General features: G+C 38.9%; 1 protein-coding gene across 6 annotated transcripts in view; it reads left to right on the forward strand.

Annotated features, from left to right (window-relative positions):
- The window catches only part of RPS6KA5 (ribosomal protein S6 kinase A5), a 180,422-nt gene that overhangs the window by 78,919 nt on the left and 87,556 nt on the right, over window positions 1–13,947 (forward strand). The gene's annotated exons all lie outside the window — the stretch shown is intronic.

Below are 13,947 nucleotides of genomic sequence, written 5' to 3' on the forward strand. Positions count from 1 at the left end.
TGTATCTGCTCAGCTGTTATTTACTGATTTTTAAATATAATTCCTTCTGTATTTTTACCCAGTAGGTTGTAGGGGACATAAGATCATAGTAGCCAGAAGTAGTAAGAACCCAAACTCCTGGCCTCTACATCACCACACCACAGCTTCTTTCTCTTCTCTCTTTTTTCTGTTTTCTGACCATAACTGGACTCAATCTTTTAAAAATTGTTTATTGTAATAGTATAGTTTATAAATAATATTGGGTTGGCCAAAAGGTTCAGTGAATACGTTGTTCATTAAAGTTCTTGGTGAAAATAAAAAATGTGTCTTTCATTTTTACTTAAAAACTGAAGGAACCTTTTGGCCAGCCTGATATTTTTAACTTAAAAGTAGATGAGTGAAATATGTTGGATCTGATTAAAAAACAAATAGTCCTTGATAATATTGCTTTTTTTGTTGTTGGCTCTTCATTACTTTTGCTCTTTGTCAGTGACCCACAAATAAATAAATACAAAGCAAGATAAGAAAACCCATCTCTTGTGCCAGCTCACGAGTAGAATGTAGACAGTGAACTCGTTCCATTGTATGGCAGTGCATTTAGAAAGCATGCTCTCTGCCTCCTCTCCATGTGGATATGTTTACTGTCATTCTCTTTGTGCATGTCTGTAGTTGTTATTTGACTTTTTTTTTTTGGGCCATACCGCGTGGCATGTGGAATCTTAGTTCCCCGACCAGGGATTGAACCTGTGCTCCCTGCGGTGGAAGCGTGGAGTCTTAACCACCACTGGACCGCCAGGGAAGTCCCTATTTGACTTTAAAGACAAAACTTTTGAGAAATCTTGAACAGGACATTATTATAAACTGTTTTTAATCGTTCCATTATTTATTTGCAGTGCTTAGAACTCACGCTAGGTCAGTTCTCCAAGTACTGTCTCAGTCTGCTAGGGCCGCCATAACAAAATATCACAGACTGGGTGGCTTAAACAGCAGAAATTTCTTTTTTCTCAGTTCTGGCACCTGGAAGTCTAAACTCAAGTGCCAGCAGGGTTGGTTTCCTCTGAGGGCCATAAGGAAAAGGTCTGTCCCAGGGCTCTCTCCTCTGCTTGCAGAGGGCCCCCCACTTGCTGCCTTTTCACATGGTCCTCCCTCTGTACATTCACACCCCTGGTGTCCCTTTTTGTGTTCAAATTTTCTCTTCTTGTAAGGACAGGAATCAGATTGGATTAGAGCCTACCCTAATGGCCTCATTTTAGTAACTTAATTATCTCTTCAAAGGCCTTGATTCCAAATACAGTCACGTTCTGAGGTGTTGGGGGTTAAGATTTCAATATATGAATTTGGGGGAGACAGTTTCAGCCCATAACTGTCTTTAAAGGCTTACTGATTAACTTACTTTATCTAGTTTTGGGGTACTGTTAGAGGTTAATAGCAAGAATTTACAAGTCAAGCTTTTCAGGGATCCAGCTGACTTTCTGCTCTGATGAATAAGTAAACACAATAGACCTTTTTATAAACATATTTTTAACAACTGCCTTATTACTACAAAAGCATATATATGCATATAGAAGCTATAGGAAAACAAAAATAAGAAGAGAAAACATATATTTTCACTACCCAGAGTTTACCTCATTATACATATATTTCTCTGTTATTACCTAGTATATCCTTCTAGATCTTTTTGTCTGTGTGTCTGCATGCATGTATGTTTCATCAAAGTGAAATTGTCCTGTACATAGGATTTGTAACCAGCTTTTTTTTCTTGAATTTTATTTCACTTATTATTTTATACAGCAGGTCCTTATCAGTCATCAATTTTATACACATCAGTATACACATGTCAATCCCAATCGCCCAGTTCATCACACCACCCCCTGCACCCCGCGCCACTTTCCCCCCTTGGTGTCCATACGTTTGTTCTCTACATCTGTGTCTCTATTTTTGCCCTGCAAACTGGTTCATCTGTGCCATTTTTCTAGGTTCCACATATATGTGTTAATATACGATATTTGTTTTTCTATTTCTGACTTACTTCACTCTGTATGACAGTCTCTAGATTCATCCACATCTCTACAAATGACCCAATATCGTTCCTTTTTATGGCTGAGTAATACTCCATTGTATATATGTACTGATGCACATTTAGGTTGCTTCCGTGACCTGGCTATTGTAAATAGTGCAGCAGTGAACATTGGGGTGCATGTGTCTTTCTGAATTATGGTTTTCTCTGGGTATATGCCCAGTAGTGGGATTGCTGGGTAGTATGGTAATTCTATTTTTTAGTTTTTTAAGGAACCTTCATACTTTTCTCCGTAGTGGCTGTTATCAATTTACATTCCCATCAACAGTGCAAGAGTGTTCCCTTTTCTCCACACCCTCTCCAGCGTTTGTTGTTTGTAGATTTTCTGATGATGCCCATTCTAACTGGTGTGAGGTAATACCTCATTGTAGTTTTGATTTGCATTTCTCTAATAATTAGTGATGTTGAGCAGCTTTTCATGTGCTTCTTGGCCATCTGTATGTCCTCTCTGGAGACATGTCTATTTAGGTCTTCTGCCCATTTTTTGATTGGGTTGTTTTTTTAATATTGAGCTGCATGAGCTGTTTATATATTTTAGAGGTCAATCCTTTGTCTGTTGATTCGTTAGCAAATATTTTTCCCATTCTGAGAGTTGTCTTTTCGTCTTATTTGTAGTTTCCTTTGCTTTGCAAAAGCTTTTAAGTTTCATTAGATCCCATTTATTTTTATTTCCATTACTCTAGGAGGTGGATCAAAAAAGATCTTGCTGTGATTTATGTCAAAGAGTGTTCTTCGTATGTTTTCCTCTAAGAGTTTTATAGTGTCTGGTCTTACATTTAGGTCTCTAATCCATTTTGAGTTTATTTTTGTGTATGGTATTAGGGAGTGTTCTAATTTCGTTCTTTTACATGTAGCTGTCCAGTTTTCCCAGCACCACTTATTGAAGAGACTGTCTTTTCTCCATTGTATATCCTTGCCTCCTTTGTCATAGATTAGTTGACCATAGGTGTGTGGGTTTATCTCTGGGCTTTCTATCCTGTTCCATTGGTCTATATTCCTGTTTTTGTGCCAGTACCATGTTGTCTTGATTACTGTAGCTTTGTAGTGTGGTCTGAAGTCAGGGAGTCTGATTCTTCCAGCTCTGTTGTTTTCCCTCAAGATAGCTTTGGCTATTCGGGGTCTTTTGTGTCTCCATACAAATTTTAAGATTTTTTGTTCTAGTTCTGTAAAAAGTGCCATTGGTAATTTGGTAGGGATTGCATTGAATCTGTAGATTGCTTTGGGTAGTATAGTCATTTTCACAGTATTGATTCTTCCAATCCAAGAACATGGTATATCTCTCCATCTGTTTGTATTGTCTTTAATTTCTTTCAACAGTGTCTTATAGTTTTCTGCCTACAGGTCTTTTGTCTCTCTAGGTAGGTTTATTCCTAGGTATTTTATTCTTTTTTGTTGCAGTGGTAAATGGGAGTGTTTCGTTAATTTCTCTTTCAGATTTTTCATCATTAGTGTATAGGAATGCAAGATATTTCTGTGCATTAATTTTGTATCCTGCAACTTTACCAAATTCATTGATTAGCTCTAGTAGTTTTCTGGTGGCATCTTTAGGATTCTCTATGTATAGTATCATGTCATCTGCAAACAGTGACAGTTTTACTTCTTCTTTTCCAATTTGTATTCCTTTCATTTCTTTTTCTTCTTTGATTGCCATGGCTAGGACTTCCAAAACTGTGTTGAATAATAGTGGCAAGAGTGAACATCCTTGTCTTGTTCCCGATCTTAGAGGAAATACTTTCAGTTTTTCACCATTGAGAATGATGTTTGCTGTGCGTTTGTCATATATGGCCTTTATTATGTTGAGGTAGTTTCCCTCTATGCCCACTTTCTGGCGAGTTTTTATCATAAATGGGTGTTGAATTTTGTCAAAAGCTTTTTCTGCATCGAAAACCAGATGATCATATGGTTTTTGTTTTTCAGTTTGTTAATATGGTGTATCACATTGATTGATTTGCGTATATTGAAGAATCCTTGCATCCCTGGGATAAATCCCACTTGATCATAGTGTATCATCCTTTTAATGTGTTGTTGGCTTCTGTTTGCTAGTATTTTGTTGAGGATTTTTGCATCTATATTCATCAATGATATTGGTCTGTAATTTTCTTTTTTTGTAGTATCTTTGTCTGGTTTTGGTATCAGGGTCATGGTGACCTCATAGAATGAGTATGGGAGTGTTCCTACCTCTGCAATTTTTTGGAAGAGTTTGAAAAGGATGGGTGTTAGCTCTTCTCTGAATGTTTGATAGAATTCACCTGTGAAGCCATCTGGTCCTGGACTTTTGTTTGTTGGAAGATTTTTAATCACAGTTTCAATTTCATTACTTGTGATTGGTCTGTTCATATTTTCTGTTTCTTCCTGGTTCAGTACTGGAAGGTTATACCTTTCTAAGAATTTGTCCGTTTCTTCCAGGTTGTCCATTTTATTGGCATAGAGTTGCTTGTAGTAGTCTTTTAGGATGCTTTGTATTTCTGCAGTGTCTGTTGTAACTTCTCCTTTTTCATTTCTAATTTTATTGATTTGAGTCCTCTCCCTCTTTTGCTTGATGAGTCTGGCTAATGGTTTATCAATTTTGTTTATCTTCTCAAAGAACCAGCTTTTAGGTTTATTGATCTTTGCTATTGTTTTCTTTGTTTCTATTTCATTTCTTTCTGCTCTGATCTTTATGATTTCTTTCCTTCTGCTAACTTTGGGTTTTGTTTGCTCTTCTTTCTCTAGTTCCTTTAGGTGTAAGGTTACAGTGTTTATTTGAGATTTTTCTTGTTTCTCGAGGTAGGCTTGTATAGCTGTAAACTTCCCTCTTAGAACTGCTTTTGCTGCTTCCCATAGGTTTTGGATCATCGTGTTTTCATTTTCATTTGTCTCTAGGTATTTTTTGGTTTCTTCTTTGATTTCTTCAGTGATCTCTTGGTTATTTAGTAACGTACTGTTTAGCCTCCATGTGTTTGTGTTTTTTACGTTTTTTTCCCTGTAACTGATTTCTAATCTCATAGTATTGTGGTCAGAAAAGATGCTTGATATGATTTCAATTTTCTTAAATTTACTGAGGCTTGATTTGTGACCTAAGTTGTGACCTATCCTGGAGAACGTTCCGTGCGCACTTGAGAAGAAAGTGTAATCTGCTGTTTTTGGATGGAATGTCCTATAAATATCGATTAAATCTATCTGGTCTGTTGTGTCATTTAAAGCTTCTGTTTCCTTATTTATTTTCATTTTAGATGATCTGTCCATTGGTGTAAGTGAGGTGTTAAAGTCCCTCACTATTATTGTGTTACTGTCAATTTCCTCTTTTATAGCTGTTGGCAGTTGCCTTATGTATTGAGGTGCTCCTATGTTGGGTGCATATATATTTATAATTGTCATATCTTCTTCTTGGATTGATCCCTTCATCATTATGTAGTGTCCTTCCTTGTCTCTTGTAACATTCTTTATTTTAAAGTCTATTTTATCTGATATGAGTATTACTACTCGAGCTTTCTTTTGTTTTCCATTTGCATGGAATATCTTTTTCCATCCCCTCACTTTCAGTCTGAATGTGTTCCTAGGTCTGAAGTGGGTGTCTTGTAGACAGCATACCTATGGGTCTTGTTTTTGTATCCATTCAGCAAGCCTGTTTCTTTTGGTTGGAGCATTTAATCCATTCACGTTTAAGGTAATTATCGATATGCATGCTCCTATTACCATTTTCTTAATTGTTTTGGGTTTGCTTTTGTAGGTCCTTTTCTTCTCTTGTGTTTCCCACTTAGAGAAGTTCCTTCAGCACTTGTAGAGCTGGTTTGGTGGTGCTGAGTTCTCTTAGCTTTTGCTTGTCTGTAAAGGTTTTGATTTCTCCATCGAATCTGAATGAGATCCTTGCCAGGTAGAGAAATCTTGGTTGTAGATTCTTCCCTTTCATCACTTTAAGTATATCATGCCACTCCCTTCTGGCTTGTAGAGTTTCTGCTGAGAAATCAGCTATTAACCTTATGGGAGTTCCCTTGTATGTTATTTGTCATTTTTCCCTTGCTGCTTTCAATAATTTTTCTTTGTCTTTAATTTTTGCCAATTTGATTACTGTGTGTCTCGGCGTGTTTCTCCTTGGGTTTATCCTGTATGGGACTCTCTGTGCTTCCTGGATGTGGGTGGCTATTTCCTTTCCCATGTTAGCGAATTTTTCGACTATAATCTCTTCAAATATTTTCTTGGGTCCTTTCTCTCTCTCTTCTCCTTCTGGGACCCCTATAATGTGAATGCTGTTGCGTTTAATGTTGTCCCAGAGGTCTCTTAGGCTGTCTTCATTTCTTTTCATTCTTTTTTCTTTATTCTGTTCCGCAGCGGTGAATTCCACCATTCTGTCTTGCAGGTCACTTATCCGTTCTTCTGCCTCAGTTATTCTGCTATTCATTCCTTCTAGTGTATTTTTCATTTCAGCTATTGTGTTGTTCATCTCTGTTTGCTTGTTCTTTAATTCTTCTAGATCTTTGTTAAACATTTCTTGCATCTTCTGAATCTTTGCCTCCATTCTTTTTCCGAGGTCCTGGATCATCTTCGCTATCATTATTCTGAATTCTTTTTCTGGAAGGTTGCCTATATCCACTTCATCTAGTTATTTTTCTGGGGTTTTATCTTGTTCCTTCAAGTGGTACATAGCCCTCAGCCTTTTCATCTTGTCTGTCTTTCTGTGAATGTGGTTTTTGTTCCACAGGCTGCAGGATTGTAGTTCTTCTTGCTTCTCTGTAAATGGCTTTTTTTTTTTTTGTTTTCTTTCAGTCAATGATGTCCACCTTTCCTGGTTAATAAATTTTCATTTCATTTAATATTCAGTGATACACATTTACTGCTGCATAATGAACCACTCTAAAATTTCGTTGCTTAAACAATGATTTATTTTCTCATGATTCTCTGGGTTGGCTGGGCAGATCTCTCATGATTCTATGGGTTGGCTGGCTTGCTCATGTGGCTGTAAGCTGGAGAGCTGGCTGGGCTTGATGGCTAATGTGGTTTTATTCTTGTGTCTGAAAGTTGGTGCTGCTGTTGCTTGAGGCACCTCTTTTCTTCTTCACGTGGCCTCTCATCCTCCCAGTGCAGTAGTAGATCAGCTTCTTCACATCATGGCAGTCTCAGGGCAGCTCATGAAGACAACCAGGAAGGCAAACATAGAGGCCACAAGGCCTTATGAGGCCAGGCTCTGGAACTTACATAGCTTCACTTCTTTCTTTTTTTTTTTCTTTTTTTTGAGGCATGAATATGACAAATTTTTTATTTCAAAGTCTCAAATTTTGACCAGCATAACACCACTGACACAGGTGCCCTGATAGAACTTTATGATTTGGTCACCAGAAATGATTATGCCAAGGTATAATTAAGGCTAACCGATCAAAATCTAGGTACGCAATACCAGTTAAAACTCAGGTAGAAACTACCAATTGTAGGAACCCTGGGACTGGTTTTCCAGGGAACCACTGAATTATTTTTTAAGCCCACAGCATGTATGAGGACACTGGCCCACAGGCTTGCTTCTCACATGTAGAAACTGATTGACTAAGAGGTAGATGAGAGATTCCAGATTCCACTTAGCAGTGAAGAGGCAGGACTCCAGCTACTGTGTCAGGGGCCCTAAAGCAAGTCCACCTGAACTGGAGCTCAGGTAAGGGGGCAACTTCCTGGAACCTCCTCCTCAAGGTGGAAGGGGAGGAGGGCTGCCACTGCTCTCCTGGTACCACCGATTCCTCTTCCCCAGCCAGGCAGGGCCTCTCTCGTTCTCCACACTGACCCACCTGCCTCCCAGGGTTAATCTCACAAGTTACTTGTCCCCACAGAGGGGTGGATGTGGAGCCTCCTCACATCAAGTCAGAACATGACTGCTGGGCTTCCCTGGTGGCGCAGTGGTTGAGAGTCCGCCTGCCGATGCAGGGGACACAGGTTCGTGCCTCGGTCCAGGAAGATCCCACATGCCACGGAGCAGCTGGGCCCATGAGCCATGGCCGCTGAGCCTGCGCGTCCAGAGCCTGTGCTCCACAATGGGAGAGGCTGCAACAGTGAGAGGCCTGCATACCACAAAAAATAACGTGACTGCTAAAAATTCGCCACACACAGCTGAACTTCACTGTTGAGCCCATAGCCTCCAACCATCTCCCCCACATTTACTGAAAGGAGAGGAATTGGAGGTTTCCCTTTTGGTTTTCCTCCCTGGAAATCAGTTCATGGGAGATGCTAAGCAAGGAACATGATGAGTTTATCCACAGACAGATGTGTAACTGCACACACTAGATTAAGAGGAGAAAACACACATTGATTACCTTTCTAAACACAAGAACTGAAGGATTTGGCTCAATTATGCACAATGGCTTGTGTCTCTAAAAAAGCCATATGAAAACTGAACTCATGTTTATGCATGAATTAAACCGACTTCATGAGCTCTATAGAGACACATTAACCTGTGCTGTTCCCCTGGAAGCTCGCGAGCCAGGGCTCAGCCTAACAGGTCCTGCCAAAAGCCCCTATGAGCCTTACTTCTAACACGAGACCAACCCAGATTTAGTGAGTAGGGAAATAGACTTCGCTTCTTTTCACGTTTTTTTTTTAATGAATTTATTTATTTTTGGCTGCATTGGGTCTTTGTTGCTGCACACGGGCTTTCTCTAGTTGCAGTGAGCAGGGGCCCCTCCTCATTGCAGTGCACAGGCTTCTCATTGTGGTGGCTTCTCTTGTTGTGGAGCATGGGCTCTAGGTGTGCGGGCTTCAGTTGTTGTGGCACACAGACTCAGTAGTCGTGCCTTGCGGGCTGTAGAGCGCAGGCTCAGTAGTTGTGGTGCACGGGCTTAGTTGCTCCACGGCATGTGGGATCTTCCCAGACCAGGGCTCGAACCTGTGTCCCCTGCATTGGCAGGCGAATTCTTAACCACTGCGCCACCAGGGAAGCCCCTAAGATTTTCTTAATTGAAATATAATGGACATACAACATTATATTAGTTTCAGGTAAACAACGTAATGAATTGATACCTGTATATATTGCAGAATAATCCCCACAGGAAGTCTCTTAACATCCATCACACACAGTTACAGAACTTTTTTGGTTGTGATGAGAACTTTGAAGGTTTACTCTCTTAGGGCCTCTCACGTATGCAATCCAGTAGTATTAAATGTAGTCGCCATGCTGTACATTACATCCCCATAACTTATTTATTTTACAGATAGAAGTTTATACATTTTGGCTCCCTGCACCCATTTTGCCTATCCCCCTCAATCCCTCACCTCTGTCAGCCACCAGTCTACTCTCTAGCTATGAGCTTGATTTGTTTGCTTCTTTGTTTTAGATTCCACATAAAGTGAGATCATATGGTATTTGTCTTTCTCTGTCTGACTTATCTCACTTAGCATAATGCCCTCAAGGTTCATCCATAGTGTCGTAAATGGCAAGATTTCATTCTTCTTTATGGCTGAATGGTATTCCATTTTACATATATATAGAAATACACACGTGCACACACACAGCATTTTCTTTATTCAGTCATTCACTCATTAATGGATACTTAGGTTGTTTCCATATTTTTCCTATTATAAATAATGCTGCAGTGAACATGGGGATGCATATATTTTTTCAAGTTAGTATTTTTGTTTTCTTCAGATAAACACCCAAGAGTGGAATTTCTGGATTATATGGTTGCTGTATTTTTAATTTTTTGAGGAAGCTCCATACTGTTTTCCATAGGGGCTGCACCAGTTTACATTCCCACCAACAGTGCCAAGGGTTCTCTTTTCTCCACACCCTCGATAGACTTTTTTTTTTTTTTTTGCGGTACGCGGGCCTCTCACTGCTGTGACCTCTCCCATTGCGGAGCACAGGCTCCAGACGTGCAGGCTCAGTGGCCATGACTCACGGGCCCAGCTGCTCCGCGGCATGTGGGATCTTGCCAGACCGGGGCACAAACCCGTGTCGCTTGCATTGGCAGGCGGACTCTCAACCACTGCGCCACCAGGGAAGCCCGACTTCACTTCTTAATGAGGCGACTGCAAAGAATTTGTGGCCATCTACCACACAAGTTCATGTTGACATTTCACTCATTGTCCCATAATATCCTTTACAGCTGATTTGTCCAAACCAGGAACACTCACTTGGTTGTTATGTCCTTGAAGTCTCTTAATCTGGAACATTCCCTTTTTTATATCCTTGGTTTATTGGTCTGAAAAAATATCTTGTAGTATCTTTAGGTTATTCCTCTGCTAAATTCCAGTATTTGGGAAATTAGAGCTAAAGTCTTTACAGATTGACATTAAATATTTTAGGTAGAACACACCATAGGTGATGTTGCATATTTCATATTGTATCATATCAAGAGGAACCTATTAACTGGTTGTTAGTAATGCTAAGGCAATTACAGAGATGACAGTCTGATCCATTTATAATGGAGTTATGTTTTTTTCCTTAGAAGTGAAAATAATCTCTGTGATGTTTTGACACTTTATGGTTTTAACATTTAACACTTCATAATTCTTTTTTTTTAAAGCAACTGTTTCATCATGAGTTGCAAAATGGTGATTTTTCTAAATCTGTCATTTCTTCTATATTTATTAGTTGTCATTCTTCTGAAGAGTATGGTTTTCTCTCATCCACTGTAATGTTTTGGTTTCCCTGAGATGCAGTTTCTAATGGAAAGGCAAGACGCAGTCCCTTTAATTGTCAATATTCAAAGTTAGAAGTTAAAGAGCAAACTCAAATGGTGCTGTATTTCAGGGTCCCTGATAATCAGCTGTCTTCAGTCATAACCAGAAGTAGCCTGCTCTAGGTATTGATACTATTCTGACCTTTCTTTTTTTCACTTAACAGTGTATCCTAGCATTTACTCTGTATCAGTTCATAAAGATCTGCCCCATTCTTTTTTATCCCTGCATAGTATTACATTCTGTTCCATAGCATACTTAACCAGTTCCCTAGGACTGGATCCTTGGGTTGTTTCCAGTCTTTTATTTTGATGATTCAGGGTACAACTTGTACATGTCATTTCCCACTTGCATAGGGAAAAACTGTAGGCTTGATTCCTGGAAGGAGATTGCTCGATGTATATTTTTGCCATCTGTAATTTTGCATATACTTTTTCATAGGGGTTGTACCATTTTACACTCCCACCAGCATTGTATTAGAGTATCTGTTTCTCCACAGAGCATATTCTCAAGCTTCTGAATATTTGCCTGTCTCATAGATGAGGTGGTGTCTCATTGTAGAGTTAATCTGCATGTTTTAAGTGAAGTTGAACATCTTTTTCATATGTTTAAGGGGGTCATTTGTCTTTTTCTGGTCTGTTTGTACCCTTTGCCCATTTTTTCTTCTCAATTTTCTAGGAGCTCTTTGAGAGATTAAACATTTGTGATATACATAGTAAATATTTCTATTTTCCATTTGTTCTGACTTTATGATGTTTTTACCATGTAAAATTTTTAAATTTTTGTATAGTAGAATTTATTTAAAAACTATCTTCATGGCTTATGGATTTTAAGTCATAGTTAGAAAGATCTCCTCAACTCCTGTGGAGTTCACCAATGTGTTTTTCAGTACTTGGATGGTTTTATTTTTTGCGTGGAGAACATCTACATGGATGTTTACTCCTCCCAACACCATGGAGTAAAAAGTCCAAGTTTATACTGACTTGAGGTTCTGCTTTTTTCATATTTTAAATTCTCATATATGTTCAGGTCTGCTTACTGACTGACTGACAGACCTGTTTGGTTGGTTGAACCATATGCCATTACCATACTGTTTTAGTTTATCAAAGTTTTACAATATGTTTTAATACCTGGCCAGGCTAGACCCCTTTTATCTTTCATTTCTCTTATTTTTCAGAGCTTTTGGGGGCCCATCATGTTGGTTTATGTTCAACATGAACTTTAGAATCAAATTGCCTGGTTTTGGGGGGAGAAACTTGTTAGGGTGTTTTTAGTGCAATTGTTTTACATTTTTTAAAAAATGTAGGGAGAATTGACATTTTTATGATTTGGGTTTTTCCTGTTCAAGAACATGGTATGTCTTCTCATATGTTGAACTCTTCCTCTGAGACCTTCAGGAGTTTTTTTTATCATTTTCTTCCTACTCACATTTCTTAAGTTAATCTTAGATATTCAATCATCTGTTGATGTTAGTAGGGTCTTCTTTCCAATCATATCTTCTAGAGGAGAGCTGTTAATTTTTGTATGTTCATTTATCTCTTGCTGTCTTACTGCATTTTCCTACCTTCCCGTGAGTGCTTGTGTCCTGCCCTGTTCTTTCTCAGCCTGCTCACCGCATGCTGTTTGGTGGGTATGGGTTTTCTTAGGCTCTAAGTTTTGCTGAAGGAGTAGGTTGTGGAGGTTTACAGTCATTCTTGCTGTTCTTTAAGATGCTTCGGGAGCAGACTTGGAGATTCAGGTCTAGGCTGCCATCACACTGCTACCAGGATTCGTGGCTCACTGGGGATTTCTTCAGGCTGCTCCTTTGGTATAAACTGCTTCTTTAGCACAGGCTTCTCCCCATGATAAGATCATTGTCGTGTTGGTATTACTTTGACAGATGCCTACCTTTGACATTTGCCAGATACGGAACATAGCATTTCTCTCAGCACTGAGTACGGATGATTGTTTCCCACAGTATTCTTTGTTTAGGTGTAATTGCCTTCCACCAAATCATAAAGTTGTTTCTGCTATCCTCTAAATCAGGGGTCAGCAGTGGACTAGATTTTGTCTCTGGACTGTAATTTGTTGACCCCTGAAGTAAATTCATCTGTTATAAGTCACATCTATGTTTTTTTCTTTTAATTCCACATTATTAATATCTTTTTAGGCTTTGTTTTAATTTATATCTAATGGCATCATATAGATTTGATGGGTTTTCTCCTTTATATTGTTTTAGCCTTTCCAAATCTTATAACATGGAGACCATACCTCTTTTTATCACTTTTTCTGTACCTCTCTCTGCATGCTTACAACAAGAAATATAAAAATATTTTCATCTATTCTCTCTCTCGCTCTTAAAACTCATATTCATTTCAACTGTCAGTGGGAAGGAATGCTACGTAGGAAATAATCTATAAAAAACAATTTTTCTTTTGGTGTTCTCTGATGTCTGTTAGTAGTAATTTTGTCAAAACACCAGCTGATCTATGACTGTGTAAACTGTTAGATTAATCAGAATTCACAAGACACTAAAGAAGCAAATCACAAAGGTATTTATAAAGGTGATGCCAAGGAGCATTCTCAATAATGAATGCCACCCCTGCCTTGTAGATAGTTCTGTCATCATGAATCATCCTTTCAACATGAGCTAAAAGGTATTTAAGACATTAAAGTTTCACTTTCAAGTATTAGTTTCATCTCAGAAATTGCAGAGGTGAGGATACTTGCTGAGATGGTAACAATTAGAATCGTTCATGATCCATTGCATTCTACAGTGTAGAGCAAAACAGACAGTGACTGAAGGAGCTTCCTCACTTTAAAGTAAATATGACTAATTCGCAGCACTGATAAATAGATATGTCTTTGTCAGAACTTTGTAATGATTTTGATGCCCTGGAATGCATTCGCAAGAGGTGCCATTCGAATGTTGAGCTAAAACCAGAAAAAGTGTGACATTAAAAAGGAATTACCTTCAGGTATGTGTGGTCCATCACATTAAGACTGCACTTGAGACACCAGACAGGGAGCAATCAAGCACGATTTAGGTGGTCTGGAGGAGGAACAGTAGGTGGAAGTGAGGACCAGAATGTGTGGGATTGATGTACGTGAAGTGTCTCCGAAGGAACAGAAAATTTTGTAGGAAAAACAAAATAAGACCAAGGAACAGGGCATGGTTGGGGGTGGGTGGGTACCGAAAGATGGGGGAAATATGGGATAATGGCAGTTAGCTCTTTGGAAGCTGCCATTGTAAGAAGAAATATGAAGCAGAGAAATTC

The sequence above is a fragment of the Phocoena phocoena genome, chromosome 2 (assembly GCF_963924675.1).
Source record: "Phocoena phocoena chromosome 2, mPhoPho1.1, whole genome shotgun sequence".
NCBI lineage: Eukaryota > Metazoa > Chordata > Mammalia > Artiodactyla > Phocoenidae > Phocoena > Phocoena phocoena.